Source organism: Aquarana catesbeiana, linkage group LG04 (assembly GCF_042186555.1).
Source record: "Aquarana catesbeiana isolate 2022-GZ linkage group LG04, ASM4218655v1, whole genome shotgun sequence".
NCBI lineage: Eukaryota > Metazoa > Chordata > Amphibia > Anura > Ranidae > Aquarana > Aquarana catesbeiana.
Genome location: NC_133327.1, coordinates 197,137,647 through 197,157,438, shown reverse-complemented (window position 1 = coordinate 197,157,438; position 19,792 = coordinate 197,137,647). Strand labels below are relative to the sequence as shown.

The 19,792-nt window shown below is 44.0% G+C and overlaps 1 protein-coding gene and 1 pseudogene across 1 annotated transcript in view; both read right to left on the bottom strand.

Annotated features, from left to right (window-relative positions):
• The window catches only part of LEKR1 (leucine, glutamate and lysine rich 1), a 283,385-nt gene that overhangs the window by 117,284 nt on the left and 146,309 nt on the right, over positions 1-19,792 (bottom strand). The gene's annotated exons all lie outside the window — the stretch shown is intronic.
• On the bottom strand, positions 14,943-15,150 carry LOC141141886 (U2 spliceosomal RNA; annotated as a pseudogene).

Below are 19,792 nucleotides of genomic sequence, written 5' to 3'. Positions count from 1 at the left end.
AAGTTAAAAAAAATCTTATTCCTGAGAAACACAAGGATCCCATCCTTGTAAGTATGGGAAAGCCAACCCCCCAACCCCCATACACACACACAGAAAAGGGGCAAGGAACAGGACATAAATACCACCAAACAGAAACCGAACCCTCAAGAATAATATTGTGACTAAATCCCATCGCAATCTACCTTATGTCCAGAGCTAGAATTCACCAATGTAGCCATGTTCACACAATAAAACTTAGTAAATATGTGGACAAAGGACCAGGTAGCAGCATTGCATGCGTGGGAGATGATGCCATGTGACAAAAAAGCCAGGAAGAATCCACTACCCTAGTAGAATGAGAGTAGACAGGGAGTGGAAGGTCCGATACCTTCAAAGAATAAGCTTTCAAATCCAGAGATGGGTTTTACTTACAAGGACAAACTGGAACAACAAACAAATATTCTGTCTTTTAAGAGGGAGGCTGTGGCTGCCAAATAAAGTCTTCCAGCCTTGACCACATCTATTGCATGCAAGGGCAACTATTATATATAAGAAGTCACTAATAGACAGGCAGGTTCTCAATGTTCTTCTTAAGGTGGAAGGAAAACAGAACCATGTGTAAAAAGGAAGACCAGGACCTCAGACAACCTTATTCTTTAAAAGATAAGGAAGGTCGCCTTGGAAGACCACCAGAGACCATCCAAGCCAAATGTGGACAAAGGACCAGGTAGCAGCATTGCATGCATGGGAGATGATGTCATGTGACAAAAAAGCCAGGAAGAAACCACTACCCTAGTAGAATGAGAGTAGACAGGGAGTGGAAGGTCCGATACCTTCAAAGAATAAGCTTTCAAATCCAGAGATGGGTTTTACTTACAAGGACTCTAAACATTCTGATTAGGACAAACTGGAACAACAAACACATATTCTGTCTTTTAAGAGGGAGGCTGTGGCTGCCAAATAAAGTCTTCCAGCCTTGACCACATCTAGTGCATGCAAGGGGGCGACTATTATATATGAGAAGTCACTAATAGACAGGCAGGTTCTCAATGTTCTTCTTAAGGTGGAAGGAAAACAGAACCATGTGTAAAAAGAAAGACCAGGACCTCAGACAACCTTATTCTTTAAAAGATAAGCAAGGTCGCCTTGGAAGACCACCAGAAACCATCTAAGCCAAAGCATTGATTCAGCAGAGCTGGAGAAAGAAATCCTACCTCCATAGGATGCCAAGCAAAACTGAGCTTTGCTGTGTATGCAGGCATATAGCCTCTAGACCAGGGGTCTCCAAACGATGGCCCTTCAGTTGTTCAGGAACTACAATTCTCATCATGCCTAGTCATCTCTGTGATTATCAGAGTTTTACAGTGCCTCATGGGATGTGTAGTTCCGTAACAGCTGGAGGGCCATAATTTAGAGATCCCTGCTCTAGATGGTGCTTTTCATAGTGTACAATCTCCTGTAAGCGACAGCTATAGCACATACTTAGCAAGATGGTGTCTTATGTCTCTCAAATACTGAGATAAATCAAACTTACCAGAAAGGTGAAGTTTAACATAATTAACCCGATACATACAGTATCAATGCGGAGACTGTTATGCAGAGATATTAGTATCCATGTAACTTACTGTTGTCAATTGCCTACAGTGCCTTGAAAAAGTATTCATACCCCTTGAAATTTTCCACATTTTGTAATGTTACAACCCAAAACGTAAATGTATTTTGTTGGGATTTTATGTCATAGACCAACACAAAGTTGCACATAATTGTGAAGTGGAAGGAAAATGATAAATGGTTTTCAAAATTTTTTACAAATATGTGAAAAGTGTGGGGTACATTTGTATTCAGCCCCCTGAGTCAATACTTTGTAGAACCACCTTTCACTGCAATTACAGCTGCAAGTCTCTTTGGGGATGTCTCTACCAGCTTTGCACATCTAGAGAGTGACATTTTTGCCCATTCTTCTTTGTAAAATAGCTCAAGCTCTGTCAGATTGGATGGAGAGCGTCTGTTAACAGCAATTTTCAAGTCTTACTACTCTAAATCTCAATTGAATTTAGGTCTGGAATTTGACTGGGCCATTCAGACACATGAATATGCTTTGATCTAAACCATCCATTGTAGTTCTGGTTGTATGTTTAGGGTCGTTTTCCTGCTGGAAGATGAACCTCCACCCCAGTCTCAAGTCTTTTGCAGACTTTAACAGGTTTTCTTTTATGATTGCCCTATATTTGGCTCCATCCATCTTCCTATCAACTCTGACCAGCTTCCCTGTCCCTGCTGAAGAAAAGCATCCTCACAACATGATGCTGCCACCACCATGTTTCACAGTGGGGATGGTGTGTTCAGGGTGATGTGCAATGTTAGTTTGCCTTCACACATAGCATTTTGCTTTTAGGCCAAAAATTTTCTCATCTGACCAAAGCACCTTCTTCCACGTTTGCTGTGTCCCCCACATGGCTTCCTGCCAATGGGACTTCTTATGGCTTTCTTTCAACAATAGCTTTCTTCTTGCCACTCTTTCATATAGGCTAGATTTGTGAAGTGCATAACTAATAGTTGTCCTGTGAACAGATTCTCCCACCTGAGCTGTGGATCTCTGCAGCTCCTCCAGAGCTACCATTGGCCTCTTGGCTGCTTCTCTGATTAATACCTTGCCCGGTCTGTCAGTTTAGGTTGATGGCCATGTCTTTGTAGGTTTGCAGTTGTGCCATACTCTTTCAATTTTCGTATGATGGATTGAACAGTGCTCCATGAGATGTTCAAAGCTTGGGATAGTTTTTTATAACCTAACTCTGCTTTAAACGTCTCCACAACTTCATCCCTGACCTGTCTGGTGTATTCCTTGGCCTTCATGATGCTGTTTGTTCACTAAGGTTCTCTAACAAACCTTTGAGGGCTTCACAGAACAGGTGTATTTATACTGAGATTAAATTACACACAGATGGACTCGATTTACTAATTAGGTGACTTCTGAAGGCAATTGGTTCCACTAGATTTTAGTTAGGGGTATCAGAGTAAAGGGGGCTGAATACAAATTCACGCCAAACTTTTCCGATATTTATTTGTAAAAAAATTTTCCTTCCACTTCACAATTATGTGCCACTTTGTGCTGGTCTATCACATAAAATTCTAATAAAATACATTTACATGTTTGGTTGTAACATGACAAAATGTGGAACATTTCAAGGGGTATGAATACTTTTTCAAGACACTGCATGTTTATTTGTGTCATTTTTAGCATTGCTGAGACGTGGCAACAGAACTTAGCAGCATTCTCACAGTCTGCACTAAAATAGTAAGTAAACATGTCAGCTCTAAAAATACTGCATTAAGAGCACTGTATTCTTCCAATAATAAGAAGCTTAGAGGGAACATAAAAAATTTAATTTTCTGTAAAATGTCCTTGGCAAACAGGGAGTGCACCGATTATTCTGAACCTCTTAGTATTGCTGCAGGGTGCACTATATATCTTTTAATAAGGACAGCTGGATAAAATCCTGCATGGCAACAATGTACTGGATTAAAGCTGTAATAAACCCAAAACTAACATTTATTACTGTATAGTGCAGTTTACCAATTCTAAGATGCGATGGCTGCATTCATTTTTCTTTTTTAGGCTTTCTTCTGTTCTTTTCTATTCATCTTGGTCCTTCTTCTATTTTCATCTGGTGATCAAGGCAGCAAAAAGCACAAGCTTTCCAGAAGAATGTATCAGTTTACATGGATGAGACAAACCATTTAACACTAGCAATAGGAGGGGGTGCAACTGATTATAAAGTGTGAGTTTGGCTTCAATTTGCTAGTGTATTTAAATATGCTAATATAGTTAACACTACCCTCCCCCCAGACTGACAATGTTGCTGCCTGCTATGCTTTCTATGCTCATTCATCCATAGTGGTATCTCACTAATACAGGGGGTGTGCTACTGGCCAGACCACCAGGTGAAAACAGAAGGAAAGGCCAAAGAAAAGAAAACTGATACAGCCACCACATCTAATGGTTTGTGAGATGCAGTATAATACATTTTTGGGTTTGGGTTTAACTGCTTGCTGACCGCTGGCTGTCAATTGACGGCCAGGCGGCGCAGCTCTCGTGGCGGGCGGGCGTCATATGATGGCCTCGCTTTCCCGGCCCACCAGGGGGCGCGCGCGCCGCCGCCGGCGATCGCGCGCGCGCCGTGTCACTGGGCACCCGGTGCGCGTGCTCGGCGGCCGCGAAGTGCGCCGGGCACCCACGATTGCCGGTAACACAGCAGGACCATGGATCTGTGTGTGTAAACACACAGGTCAACGGTCCGGTCAGAGGAGAAGAGACCAATGGTATGTTCCCAATACAGAGGAACACCGATCGGTCTCCTCCCCTAGTGAGTCCCCTCCCCCTACAGTTAGAAACACTCCCTAGCAAACACAGTTAACCCCTCGATCACCACCTAGTGTTAACCCCTTCCCTGCCAGTCACATTTATACAGTAATCAGTGCATTTTTATAGCACGGATCGCTGTATAAATGTGAATGGTCCCAAAAATGTGTCAAAAGTGTTCGCCGCAATATCGCAGTCACGATAAAAAATCGCGGATCGCCGCCATTACTAGTAAAAAAAAAAAAAAATAATAAAAATGTTATAAATCTATCCCCTATTTTGTAGACGCTATAACTTTTGCGCAAACCAATCAATATACGCTTATTGCAATTTTTTTTACCAAAAATATGTAGAAGAATACGTATTGGCCTAAACTGAGGAAAAAATTTGTTTTAAAGAAAAAAATATTGGATATTTATTATCGCAAAAAGTAAAAAAATTGTGTTTTTTTTCAAACTTGTCACTCTTCTTTTGTTTATAGCGCAAAAAATAAAAACCGCAGAGGTGATCAAATACCACCAAAAGAAAGCTCTATGTACAGTGTTGTATGACAGCGCAATTGTCATTCAAAGTGCAACAGCGCTGAATGCTGAAAGTTGGTCTGGGCAGGAAGGGGCTGAAAATGCCCTGTATTGAGGTGGTTAATACCACTTATTAACTAAAGGTTACAACACACTCTTGTACTGAGCGATCAATAAAAAACAAATATTCAGATGCCCTTTGCTTTCACAGTTCTTAAAGGGGTGTTCCGGCCGTTTTTTTTTTGTTCTTTTTTAAGTCAGCAGCTACAAACACTGTAGCTGCTGACTTTTAATAAGGACACTTACCTGTCCAGCGAGCCCGCGATGTAGGCCCCCCCCCCGAGGCCGATCTGTCCATCGGATCGGCTGCCGGCACCGCCATCCTAACTAAGGGAAACAGGCAGTGGAGCCTTGCGGCTTCACTGCCAGTTTCCTACTGCGCATGCGCGAGTCGCGCGGCGCTTTGTGAATGTCCCAGAAGGCAATGGGGCCGCTCGCCGAAGAGTAGGAAGCGCCGCGGAATAGGAAGAGGCAGATTAGGAAGACTGCCTAGCAACAGGGGTTTCAGGTAAGTTAATTTTTTTTTCAAATTTTTTTGTTTAATTTTTAAAAAAATATTGATGCACTTTTTTATTTTAGCGTGGCCCTCCACTTTAAATGAAACACTTTTATGCTTTTCAAAGGAGCGCATACAGTAAATGATAGTTGCTAATTCAAATAGACTGATTTGTGAAGATGTGGCAAAGCTAGAAAAAAATGCCCAGGTGCAACCAACAAGGTTTTTCTTTTTTATTACGGGACACAGGTTTTCAGATACAGTCAGGTTATACTGCTGCCTACAGGAGGATTGGACACAGGCAAATAAAAACTTTGGGCCAGCCCAGTATAACCATTTCTACTCCCAACAGACATGTGGACATGTCACCGCTCCAAGACTGTGTGAAAATTTCCTGCCTCTGGAATGCCAAGTGCTGTTTAACGGGAGCCCAAAAAACACCCTATGATTCCAATAGGAAAGCAGGAAGTTGCACAAAGATGACATCAGATCACATCCAACTTTATTAGACCTGGTCTTCTACCTCAACCAATACATCGTTCTTCCATCTCTCTGTCCATTTCCAGTTCATCAGAAGATCTCCATACATTATCTGGATGTAGTTTGTGCTGTACAGGTTTACTTCGCAGCCACTGCTTCTATTAGAACAGGGGTGTTAAATTCAATTTTATCAACGCATCAGCATTTTGGTTGCCCTCAAAGGGCTGGTTGTATCTGAAAGACTATATGTTGAGAGCATCAGCCCCTTACATCAGATGTCAAGAGCCCCCACACCATCAGAATTTAGGAGTCCCCCATACTCCCATACATCACGAGGCACCCCCCTTAACTTGAGGGTCACATGAAATGGCCTGGTAGGGCAGATTCGGCTCACAGGCCTTGTATTTAACATGTGTATTAAAATGACTGACTATCTCTTTGTCATTCCTGATGGTCCTTATAATGTAATATATATAATTTTTTGTTTGTTGTTTTATTTTAATAGGCTTTCCAAAATAAATAAAATTTGGGGACCAATACTATTACACAGCCCCTTTGTCCGTATTAGTGCATCTCTTGACCCCTCTTTACAGCTGCTCTATGGGGTTGATTTACTAAAACTCAAGAGTGCAAAACTTGGTGCAGCTCTGCATAGAAACCAATCAGCTTCCAGGTTTTTTTTGTCAACACTTAAATGGCTAACATGCATGGCTGCATTGATTTTGCACTCTCTGGTTTTATTAAATCAACCCCTATATGTCAAATTTTAGTGGATAATACAAAAAACAATAATATCAAATGTACAAAATCATAATCCTTTATCTTTCATCAATTTGGAGAACAGGTTGCTATGAATTACTGCCATTTGTACATTGCTCCTTACTAATCAAGTCAGACAATGCAAACTTTTAGGATACTTGATAAGTTCCACAAAAGGTAGCATGCATCTTTTGCCAAAAGGAAACACAACCCTGAGATTTACATACCTACCTATTTTTTTTTTTTCAATATTTTGAAATAGATTTTGTATATTAGATAAATGGAGCATTACAACTTCTTTATATACAGAAAGTTTAGAATGATACCCTTTATGGGCTTACTTAAAATGGCTGTAAACATCAGACATGAAATATGAACAAAGCATAACCATCTATAGTGTATATTTGTATCAGTCTAGAGAATTAAGTGTCATTTTTGTGAGGTGATGGGGAGGGAGCTTCAGCACACAGTCTGTTTATGGACAACTTTAGCTCTGTTCCTGTGTGTTGTGTGAAGGGGGGTGTGTCCCTTCCCTCCAATCAGCTATCAAAGCTCTTCTCACTGAGCTCTGCTGACTTCAGCTTCTTGCCCAATTTCTTTCTTTATAGATTCTGGAATTTGAAGGAATTTAGATAAGAGCCCAGGACATGTCACAAAGGCGGCGGAATACAGCCCACCATTCCGGGACAGAGATCACCCAACAGGGGCAGCTGGATTCCTATTTTTCCGGGACCCGCGGCAAGGCCCCGGAGAAATCCAAGATGGCGCCGGTCAATAAGACAGGGAAACAGCACGCGCCGGCACAGAAGCAAACCACGCCAGCCGCGCTATCGCCACAGCCATCACCCGGATCGGTGAGTGACTCTGTACCCCCGACATCCCCGGGATCCACTGTGTCTAGGGCAGGGGGATCGGATATTGCCGACCTTATAGAAGAGGGGGACATTAAAAAGCACATCTGGTCCCTCCCCACTAGAGAGGATTTGGAAAGATTCACAGCCAGGGTGGAAAAGGCATTCACAGAGGATATAGCACAACTCAAAGAGGACACTACACACCTGGGCAACAGAGTGGAAACTATTGAGCAAAGGCTGGATGAGGCTCTTCCCACTATGTCAGCATTGCAGCTTAGATGTGCAGCTCAGGATCAAAAGCTGGACTTATTATTGTCACAACTTGACGACTTTGAAAATCGCAGCAGAAGGGCAGACATCCGTATCCGAGGTATGCCAGAAGCAACAGCCCCCAGGGACATTATCCCTTCCCTACAAGGCATATTCAGGGAAATCCTGGACCTACCAGAAACAGAGCCTATTGAGATTGATCGTGCCCACCGAGCCCTGCGACCACCATCCCAAGACGCTGACAACCCACGAGACATAATATGCAAGTTGCATAAATACACTCTCAAGGAGCGAATAATGCAAAAAATGCGCAACAGACCTTATTTTGATTTCGACGGCGCCCACCTCTGTTTCTTCCAGGACATCTCCAGACGCACGCTGATGCAACGTCGAGCCCTAAAACCTATCTTGCTGGCCCTCCAAGAAGCAGGCCTCACATACCGCTGGGGCTTTCCCTTTTACTTACAAGCCTTTAAAGAAGGCCGTTCAGCCACCCTACGCACCAAAGATGATCTCCCTCACTTTCTCTCTGCCCTGGCACTTGGCAAAGTTGACTTTCCGGATTGGCGAGGGGACCATGCGATGATGAACTTTCCAAACATTGAACTCCCCCAGCCCTGGACACAAATGCCCCAACGCCGGGGCCGAAGACGCAGTCGCCACCAGCAAGAGTCAGATGCCTCCCCCGGCCCCTCTGCACTGAGAGACTGATGGTACCGTCAGGATCCCGAACTGAGTCCTTACCCCCCTGTTTTGGAGGCACCCCTTTTTATTAAATCACCTACAGACCTGGAACTTCTTTTACAGTTCAACTGCTGCTGAGCCTGGTCTCACTAGGCCCTGACAACGATCTTCTGCCTACATAAAGCTGGTCAAGGCTCTCACCCGCTTCCTGAAAAGACACAGTTGGAGGATGTTTCCAGTTCTCCTTAGCTACTAGTACTACTCTCCCCGGGCCTCCCCCAAGTATACAACTCCCCCCCCCCTAACCCCCTATCATGCCATTTACAACAACCCCCCCCATCTACGGGTCATAACCCAGCATTTAAGAGGTGGGAGCGGGGTGGACCCCCTCTCCCTTCTCCCCTCCATGACGGCTCACGTTCCCCCAGTAGGCTGCCCATGTTTGGGCACTAATCCCATTTGGGATACCGGACCTGGACAAAATGGGTCCCCTGAAGAAGGGGGGCACATTGGGCCCAGTCTGTGCCTATATAGAACCATTGTTAGGTTCTCGTTACATTTAAATGTTGCATATGGTTATGCTGACGTTAAAGTTTGTTTTAACTTTAATTGCACTTTTAATTTTGTTTCTTCACTTTCCTCCTCTATTCTCTTCTCCCTCCCTGGCCTCTTTCTTGCTCTCCTCTTCCCTAACAGGGTCTATTCGATTGCCGTTGCCCGCTCCGGACTCCGCCCCGGGACCGCAGCAGACCTACAACATCATTCTACAATGACAACGGTTAAGGTAATCTCTTATAATGTCCGTGGTCTCTGCTCACCCTGTAAGCGGAGTAAGCTGTGGTGGGAATTAAAAAAGTCCAGGGCGCAAATAGTTTTCCTACAGGAAACACACTTCACACACCATGCCATACCAAAACTACCGACACATATCTACAGTCAGTGGTACCATAGTACTTCCCCAGTCAACAAGTCCAGAGGCACCTCCATAGCTATCCACAAAAACTGCCCCTTCCAATATTCAGACACCAGGATTGACCCCCTGGGACGATATGTCTTTCTGAAAGGGACCATAGCGGGTACTAAATACACCCTCGCCAATATCTATTCCCCCAATTCGAATCAACTGACCTTCCTTGATTCAATCATAGAGAAACTAGAGGAGTTCAGAGAGGGGTCTCTAGTTTTAGGAGGCGACTTTAATGTGAGCCCAGACCCATCCCTGGACACTTCACACAGCAAGCCCTCCCACTCACACGCATTCCTTCGGCACTTTCGAAAATCCCTTCAGATGATGGGCCTAGTTGACTGCTGGAGGGCCCTTCACCCCACAGAGAGGGATTACAGTTATTATTCAGCGGTACATAACGTTTACACACGTATAGACTTGGTCTATTTTGACCGCCCGACCTTGGAGCTCCTTCAAAGCTCCTCCATAGGAAACATAACCATTTCAGACCATGCCCCGGTCCAGGCCTCTTTTATCATTCCAACAGGCTCCCGGAAAACCTAGAACTGGCGCCTTAATGAATACTTATTAGACGACCCTGTAGTGGAAGCCCAGGTCTCAGACACGATAAAAAATTACTTCCGAGAAAATAATCAAGGAGAATTGAGCGAGGGCACAATATGGGAATGTCATAAGGCCGTTGTACGAGGCGAACTTATTGCACAGGGGTCAAGACTAAAGAAAGAAAGGCAAACTGACTATAATAGAGTTCTAAAGGCACTTCAGCAGGCGGAACTTAAACACAAGGCGGGAGGTTCCTCAGATGACCTACGAGAACTAATGGAACTCAGAGACATATTCTCACGGTTGTTAGAACGACAGGCGCGTAAACAATTGCGACACTTATCCCACCGATACTACGAGCATGGTAACAAGTGCGGACGCATGCTCGCAAGAGCGCTTCGGACAAAACGGGCCCAAATGCAAGTACACAAACTTCGAACCCCTACGGGAGATATGACATTCCATTCCTCCAAGATAGCAGAAGGGTTCCGCGACTATTACGCCAAACTCTACAACCTAGATGCGGAAACTACCCATGAAGCTAAAGAAAACAGACTGACCAAAATTCGAGACTACTTATCCACCAATGGACTGCCCTCCCTGACTGAAGACCAACTAGCTGACTTAGAATCCCCTATCACTACCACGGAACTTGAGTCCACCATCAAATCTTTACCCAATGGGAAAAGCCCAGGTCCTGACGGATTTACTATAGCATATTATGCCAAATTCTCCCCGCTCCTCACGAACCACATGTGTAAATACTTCAATTCCCTAGTAAAGGGATGCAAAATCCCATCTGAAGCTCTCTTAGCACACATCTCGGTTATACCGAAGGAGGGTAAAGACCCAACTGTCCCACAGAGTTACCGCCCCATTTCCTTACTAAATACGGACGTAAAAATCCTAGCGAAAATCCTTGCAAACCGACTGAAACACCTTATCCCCCTCATAGTCCACTTAGACCAGACGGGTTTTATTGTAGGACGCGAAGCTCGAGACAACTCAATCCGTGCGATTCAACTTATACATTGGGCTAAAACTAAAGAGGTACCCCCCCCTTACCTAATACTCTCCACCGACGCCGAGAAGGCGTTCGATCGCATAGATTGGTCATATCTCAGAGAGGTCTTAACCTCAATGGGGCTGGGCCCAAATATGCTAGCTTGGATACTGGCCCTTTACTCGGAACCTAGTGCACAGGTTAGGGTTAATGGGATCCTCTCATCCAAGTTCCCGATTGGGAACGGCACGAGACAGGGGTGCCCACTCTCCCCCCTCCTCTTCGCCCTGGCCTTAGAACCACTGCTTCGTGGAGTGAGAGCAAACGCAGATATCACAGGGCTGACGGTGGGTGCTGTGGAGCACAAACTCTCAGCCTACGCAGATGATGTACTGTTTCACCTAACCAATCCCCTGGTCTCGTTGCCGGTCCTGATGCGGGAACTCAAAAACTTTGGTACACTTTCTAATTTTAAAATCAACTATAATAAATCAGAAATTCTACCTGTCAATCTGTCTTCCTCCATGACAAACAGCCTAAAAGCAACATTCCCTTTCACGTGGACTAAATCTTCTCTACGCTACCTAGGCATACAACTGACGGACAGCTTTGACACTCTATATACCACAAACTTCCCTAGACTTTTGACAGAAATTAAACAAGACTTAACACATTGGACGAAGACAGCTTTCACATGGATAGGCAGGACAAATATAATAAAAATGAACGTACTCCCCAGAATTCTGTTTTATATGCAGATGCTTCCTATACGCTTGCCCAAAACCTTTTTTAAACAATTATCCAACTTGATCACCACCTTCATTTGGAATTCAAAGAAGCCACGAATTGCTATGAAGGTGCTGAGACGTTCGAAAAGATACGGAGGGTTGGGAGTCCCGGATTTACAGCAATACTACCAGGCTATTGCCCTACAGAGAACTCTAAATTGGCACTTCCATGGACACTCCAAACTATGGGTGACCATGGAAAAATATATGGCAGGCAGAAACTTGTCCTACGCCCTGTGGCTCTCACGGGAACACAGGGGATTATCAGACTCTACGTCCCCATTGACGATATCTACGCTTGACACATGGGACAGAGTAAACAGAAGGTTGAACTTAGCCCCCCCTGTGTCCCCGCTGGCCCCATTGGGCGGATTCCTCTGGTTTGAACCGGGGGAACGCGCAGGTTTCTTTGAGGCCTGGGTAGATGACAAGAACGCCAGCTGTGGCAAACTATTGAGAGGTGGGAAGCTTCTGCCCTTTGAGTCTCTGGGAAATAGACCAGGTAGCCCACACCTAAATTTCTGGAAGTACAGACAATTGCACCACTTTTTTGCAGTACACGGCAACTCTATTAGGGACATCTCAACACTCTCGCCTTTTGAGGGACTGTTTATACTGGAAGAACCGGTCCCACACATGATTTCTGAACTTTATCAATTACTGGGGTCCTCGGCCTCGGCCTCTAAACCTACTTATATAAGAGCATGGGAGAAAGACCTTGGGAAGGGGTTCTCCGAATCTCAACTAGCATGTATGTACCAATTCACACACTCCAGCTCGCTGGACTCTAAGATGCAAGAGACAAATTACAAATTATTAACACGTTGGTACAGAGTCCCATCTGAACTGGCGCGGATTTATCCTGCTAGCTCAGATCGATGTTGGCGGGGATGCGGAGGCCGAGGCACCCTCCTACATTTGTGATGGGAGTGCCCACGAATAACGACATATTGGCGGATGATTAAGGACCAGATTAAAGATATCCTCGGAATAGAGATCCCCTTCTCCCCGGAACATTTCCTCCTGCATGTCCCCCCTGTACCAGTTAGTCGCTACAAAAAAAGCGCACTACCTCATTTGCTCAATGCCGCCAAACGTCTACTGCCTATCTTCTGGAAGAAAGAGCAGATACCGAGCAAAGACGAGTGGATATGCAGGGTTTATTGCAATAAGGGAAGCAGAGGAGTGGGTGGCAGTGGGCAAAAACACTACAGTTAAGCACACAGCCATATGGTCAATATGGCAAGAACACTTCCAAGATACTTCCTATGTACCCTCTAGCCTGGACACTTCCCTATTAAAATTGGCGGATCCCACATTGGGCCACAGAGCCCACCCTAAATAGCTCCCACCACGGTTTCTCCTTAAGACTGAAATATAGGTCGCACGTGGACTCCGATGCCTTTGCCAGAACCAAGGGGCTGCCTGGGGGCGGATAGTCCGAGGTGGATGATCGGAGAAGCACGAGTGAACAAGGTTTGACCCTATCTACCCCCCCTTACCCCGCCCACTCTCCCTGCCACTCCTCCACCCTTTTTTCTACTCTTTTCTCTTCTTACCCCTACTTCCCTTACCCTATCAAGTGATATTATTCATAGCACTGTTGGTTGATTGCGCAGAGTATGGGCACCTAAACATAACTTACCGGTTAAAATTGAGGAAAAGCTGCTTTCCTGGCCGGAGGGGCCGTGTGGGCGGAGACGGACCCGCGGCCCCGGGGGCGCGCCGGGGGAGGACAGATGGAGGCCTTGTGCCCCCCTCCTCCGGTGGGGCACCCGGTGGTGGCGGTTCGGACGGGCCGCGGCGTACCTCTCCCCGGTCCGGAAGATCATTATTGCTCAGGTCGGAGGGTCTACGGTGGGCGAGGGCTACTGCTGGTCGCCGCCCCCGGGGACCTGTAAACCTCAATGTAACATATACTGGTACTACCCACGAGATCAGTTTTCAAGGTCTCAACAGAAATTTTAACACAGCCCGAGACTATCCCCCCCCCTTTTTTCTCTCCCCTTTCTATGCCGTTTCCCCCCCCCCCCCTTCTTTTTCCTTCTCTCTCTTTACTTATTTATTTTTTATTTTTACTTTATTTTATTTTAATTTACTTTTGTTAAATACAAATATGCAAATTACTGCTAATGTTGATATAGAAAAAGTCTGTCACTAACGTATTTGTACTGAACTGTATTTGTCGAGATGTGATGGACAACAATAAAGAAAGTTTAAACAAAAGAACATCACTCCATACTTTCTGCATTAATCTATGGCTAACATGGTACAATACCCTACAACTTCTGGATGCAATGTGATGCATCTAAAAAGAATATGCCCTGTTCAGGTACACTGCAGTGCAGTCAGCAAAACAGGTGGGGCTTGGACAGATTTTCAACAGGTCATCTACACAAGCAACAAAAAAGTCACAACTGATTAAAGTACAGAAAATCTTTTAAGTTAAGAAGTTCAAACTGTTTGACCTGGCTGCACCCCTAAAGACAGTCTAACACTTTTTTTTAAGCCAGTGGTGTGTGAAACACACTCAGACTAACATCTGGTGCAAAAAAAAAAAAGTGCACACACAAAAGGTGAGAACATGAAAAAGTGCACAGGGTGTACGCATAGACCTCCGAAGAGGACGGACCCTTACCCTGATCCCCCGGGGCACAAGGTTCCTGACAGAGACTGAAGTACTCACTGGCCCACCTAGCTGAAACCAGGCGGACACCATTCTCTGGGAGGACTGCCGAAACAGACCAACCCCAAGTACTAGGTGGGGCTCCCCTGAAGGGAGACCTCATGAGAAAGGGCGAACCAAGACAGAAGGTCATGTCCACCCCCTCCCCAGCTTTTAAGGGCAAGCCCAAGTACCTACACCCTACTAACCGTGCGAAATTAAAAGGGATAAGTGCATAAGTGCCATGGTGCAATACCATGGCAGGCCCTTCAGCCAGGAATCAAAAATTCCTCTGGTCCCTGCCAAAAGGCCCGGCCCTAGAGGCAGGTGGGAAAAAAGTGTGATGGTGCAGTGACCTTGGTGCCAATAAACTCAAAGTGCCCTGTACACAGTGAGCATTATGGCACCCCTGGGGCACATACACCACAGGCTTCTTTTGGAGCCTGGCCCTTCGGCCAGACCAGTGCAGCCCCATCCCTACCAGGAAGGCATCAGAAATTAGAGAGCTTAGGGAGAGCCTTGCCTACAACTGGGGACAAGACTTGTGCACAAGGCCAGAATCAACTCAGGAGGAAAAAGGCCCTCCCACTGCCCCCACCTAATTACATCAAGGAAATACTAACTGGCTCCCCAATTGGCGAATGGGAGTCAGGGTTCTTTCCCTAACCACTGATAAGAACAGATACTACACTTGATCTTAGCCAAAAGGCTGAGAAGCAATAGTCTAAAACTAATACTTTAATTAAGTCTAACACTAAACACTATTCTGCTGAACACTCACCTTGTCTTCTGCTAGGAGCCTACTGATGTTGAGTATTTTGGCAAATGCCGGAAAATGAAATGATCTGTTAACTAGGTTAAGTGTATATGTGAATACATTTCAATCACTATAATGCTGCGTACACACGGTCGGACTTTCTGACAACAAGCTCACATCCAACGTTTCCCGTCGGAAAAGCCGACCGTGTGTACGCGCCATAAGAGTATTTACATACACACCTAGATCTAAGGATTCTTGGACACAAGTAGACGTTAATCTGTAATATATCTATTTATTGATAGAGTTACATAATATATGCAAACTACACAATAAAAAGTATTTACAACTCACTGTACAGCATAAGTAAAGTGGGTTACATGATATTTACAAATTACACACAAAACCATATAAGACGATGTACAGTACAAGCATGGAGCTACCTCTCTGCTTCAGGTCTGGTCATACTAAGTGCTTTTTCGTCCCAAGATAAAGAGTGCACAGCTTGGTAACAATTCATTATATCCCCCTCTTCTTTCTGTACAGTGGCTAATATAAAGCCCCCTAATTGGTCACTATACTTAGCATATGTATATGGGGCGCAGCCAAGCCTTTTAAATAGTGAGAGTATCAATGATAGGGAAGCTGGAAGGAGAAACACAATCAATGGTTTAAATATATTCCAATCTAACTAAAATATATTAATAATTACAATATTGTTCACATTTGTTAATGGAGAGTTCACTCATATGTAACAATACAAATGTTTACACCTCTCAAGAACCTCTCTTTCAATATCTTTGCAAGAGGGTTTCACTCTTTCTTCTGAAGTAAAGTTGGCAGAATGCTAAGGCTACAGCACTACGAGAGTGACCAATGCCTAAAGATGACCCAACCCCTGCCACATATTCCTATTAGCCAGTAGGGCTGGCAAATATTATGACAGGACAATAGGAAAGTGTGGAGGAAAGAAGGAGGATACCATTGTAAAGTACCAAAACTAGGGCTGCACAAGTAAAAATAAAAATGTATATACAGTGGATATAAAAAGTCTATACACCCCTGTTAAAATGTCAGGTTTCTGTGATGTAAAAAAACGAGACTTATAAATTGTACAACTCAGTTGAACAACAAACTGAAATCTTTTAAGTGGAGGGAAGTAAAAATTAAAAAAATACAATAATATGGTTGCATAAGTGTGCACATCCTTAACCACTTAAGGACCGGAAGATTTTCTCCCTAATTGACCAGGCCATTTTTTGCGATACGCCACTGCGTCGTTTTAACAGACAATTGTGCGGTCGTGCGACATTGTACCCAAACAAAATTTTGTACCCAAACAAGCTTTCTTTTGGTGGTATTTGATCACCTCTGCAGTTTTTATTTTTTGCGCTATAAACAAAAAAAGAATGACAATTTTGAAAAATATATTTTGAAAAATATATATATTTTTTAATTTTTTACTATAATAAATATCCCCCCCAAAAAAGAAAGTCTTCATCAGTTTAGGCCAATATGTATTCTTCTACATATTTTTGGTAAAAAAAAAAAAAAAATTGCAATAAGCGTATATATTAATTGGTTTGCACAAAAGTTATAGTGTCTACAAAATAGGGGATATATTTGTGGCATTTTATTATTATATTATTTATTTTTTTACTAGTAATGGCGGTGATCATCGATTTTTAGCGGGACTGCGACATTGTGGCAGACAGATCGGACACTTGACACTTTTTTTGGGACCATTGACATCTATACAGCGATCAGAGCTAAAAATAGCCACTGATTACTGTATAAATGTCACTGACAGGGAAGGGGTTAACACTAGGGGGCGATCAAGGGGTAAGTGTGTTCCCTCGGTGGTGTTGCAAACTGTATGGGGGCTGGGATGACTGCAGGAGGAGAGAGATCGTTGTTACTAATCACTAGGAACAGACAATCTCTCTCTCCTCCCCTGACAGAATGGGGATCTGTTTGTTTACATTGAGAGATCCCCATTCTGCCTGTCTCTGGAGGGATCGCGTGTGGCCGACGGACATCGAGTCCGGCAGAGCCGCTGGTAGAATGCACGCGCATGCCCACAAATCGTGCAGGGAAGCCAACTTTCCGCAAAACTGTGGCGGACGGTCTGTAACTAGTTAAACGAATACTTTGTTAAGTACAGTGCCTTGCAAAAGTATTCACCCCCTTGGCATTTTTCGTGTTTTGTTGCCTCACAACCTGGAACTAACATGGATTGTTTGAGGATTTGTATCTTTTAACTTACAGAACATGCCCACAACTTTGAAGATGTTTTTTTTTTATTATTGTGAACAACAAATAGGAAAAATAACAGAAAAAGTCAATGTGCATAACTATTCACCCCCCTAAAGTCAATACTTTGTAGAGCCACCTTTTGCGGCTATCACAGCTCCAAGTCACTTTTGATAAGTCTCAATGAGCTTGCCACATCTTACCACTGGGATTTTTGCCCATTCCTCCTTGCAAAACTGCTCCAGCTCCTTCAAGTTGGATGGTTTTCGCTTGTTAACAGCAATCTTTAAGTCTGACCACAGATTTTCAATTGGATTGAGGTCTGGGCTTTGACTAGGCCATTCCAACACATTTACATGTTTCCCCTTAAACCACTCAAGTGTTGCTTTAGCAGTGTGTTTTGGGGTCATTGTCCTGCTGGAAGGTGAACCTCCGTCCTAGCCTCAAATCACACACAGAGTTGTACAGAGAATATCACTGTATTTAGCACCATCCATCTTTCCTTTAACTCTGACCAGTTTCCCAGTCCCGACTGCTGAAAAACATTCCCACAGCATGATGCTGCCACCACCATGTTTCAGTGTGGGGATGGTGTTCTTTGGGTGATGTGATGTGTTGGGTTTGCGCCAGACATAGCGTTTTCTTTGATGGCCAAAAAGTTCAATTTTAATCTCATCAGACCAAAGCACCTTCCTCCATACATTTTGGGAGTCTCCCACATGCCTTTTTGCAAACTCAAAACGTGCCATTTTGTTTTTTGCTGAAAGTAATGGCTTTCTTCCGGCCACTCAGTCATAAAGCCCAACTCTATGGAGCGTACAGCTTAATGTCATCCTATGTACAGATACTCCAGTCTCTGCTGTGGAACTCTGCAGCTCCTCCAGGGTTACCTTAGGTCTCTGTGCTACCTCTCTGATTAATGCCCTCCTTGCCCAGTCCGTGAGTTTTGGTGTGCGGCCGTCTTTTGGCAGGTTTGCTTTAATGCCATGTTCGTTCTTTCCATTTGGTTATGATAGATTTGATGGTGCTCCTAGGGATCATCAAAGATTTGGACATTTTTTTATAACCTAACCCTGATTTGTACTTCTCAACAACATTATGCCTTACTTGTCTGAAGAGTTCCATGGGCTTTATGGCAGTATTTGGTTAGTGGTGCCTCTTGCTTAGGTGTTGCAGCCTCTGGGGCCTTTCAAAAAGGTGTGTATCTGTAATGACAGATCATGTGACACTTAGATTGCACACAGGTGGACATCATTTCACTAATTATGTGACTTCTGAAGGTAATTGGTTGCACCAGAGCTTTTTATGGGCTTCATAACAAAGGGGATAAATACATACGCACATGCCAATTATCATTTTTTTATGTCTGAAAAATAGTTTTATGTGTATATTTTTCTAATTTTACTTCACCAACTTGAACTGTTGTGTTCTGATCCATCACATATAATTCAGATTAAAAAAATTGAACTAAAGGCTGCAATGTAACAAAATAGGTAAAAAGCCAAGGGGGGTGAATACTTTTGCAAGGCACTTACCTTTTGATTTTATTACAGCACTCAGAATGGTGAAGCCATTCCTTTGTTGATTTGGATGTATGCTCTGGGTCATTGTCATGCTGAAAGATGACATTCCTCTTCATGTTCAGCTTTCTAGCAGAAGCCTGAAGGTTTTGTGCCAATATTGACTGGTATTTGGAACTGTTCATAATTCCCTCTACCTTGACTAAGGGCCCCTGTTCCAGCTGAAGAAAAACAGCTCCAAAGCATGATGCAGTCACCTCATACTTCACTGTGGGTATGGTGTTCTTTTGGTGATGTGCAGTGTTGTTTTTGCGCCAAAGATATCTTTTGAAATTATGGCCAAAAAGTTCAACCTTGGTTTCATCAGACCATAACACATTTTCCCACATGCTTTTGGGAGACTTCAGATGTGTTTTTGCTAAATTTAGTCGGGCTTGGATGTTTTTCTTCATAAGAAAAGGCCTCCGTATTGCCACTCTACCCCATAGCCCAGACATATGAAGAATACGGGAGATTGTTGTCACATGTACCACACAGCCAGTACTTGCCCAGATATTCCTGTAGCTCCTTTAATGTTGCTGTAGGCCTCTTGGCAGCCTCCCTGACCAGTATTCTTCTCGTCTTTTCATGAATTTTGGAGGGATGTCTAGTTCTTAGTAATGTCACTGTTGTACCATATTTTCTCCACTTGATGACTGTCTTCACTGTGTTCCATGGTATATCTAATGCCTTGGAAATTCTTTTGTACCCTTCTCCTGACTGATACCTTTTAACAATGAGATCCCTCTGATGCTTTGGAAACTCTCTGTGGACCATGGCTTTTGCTGTAGGAT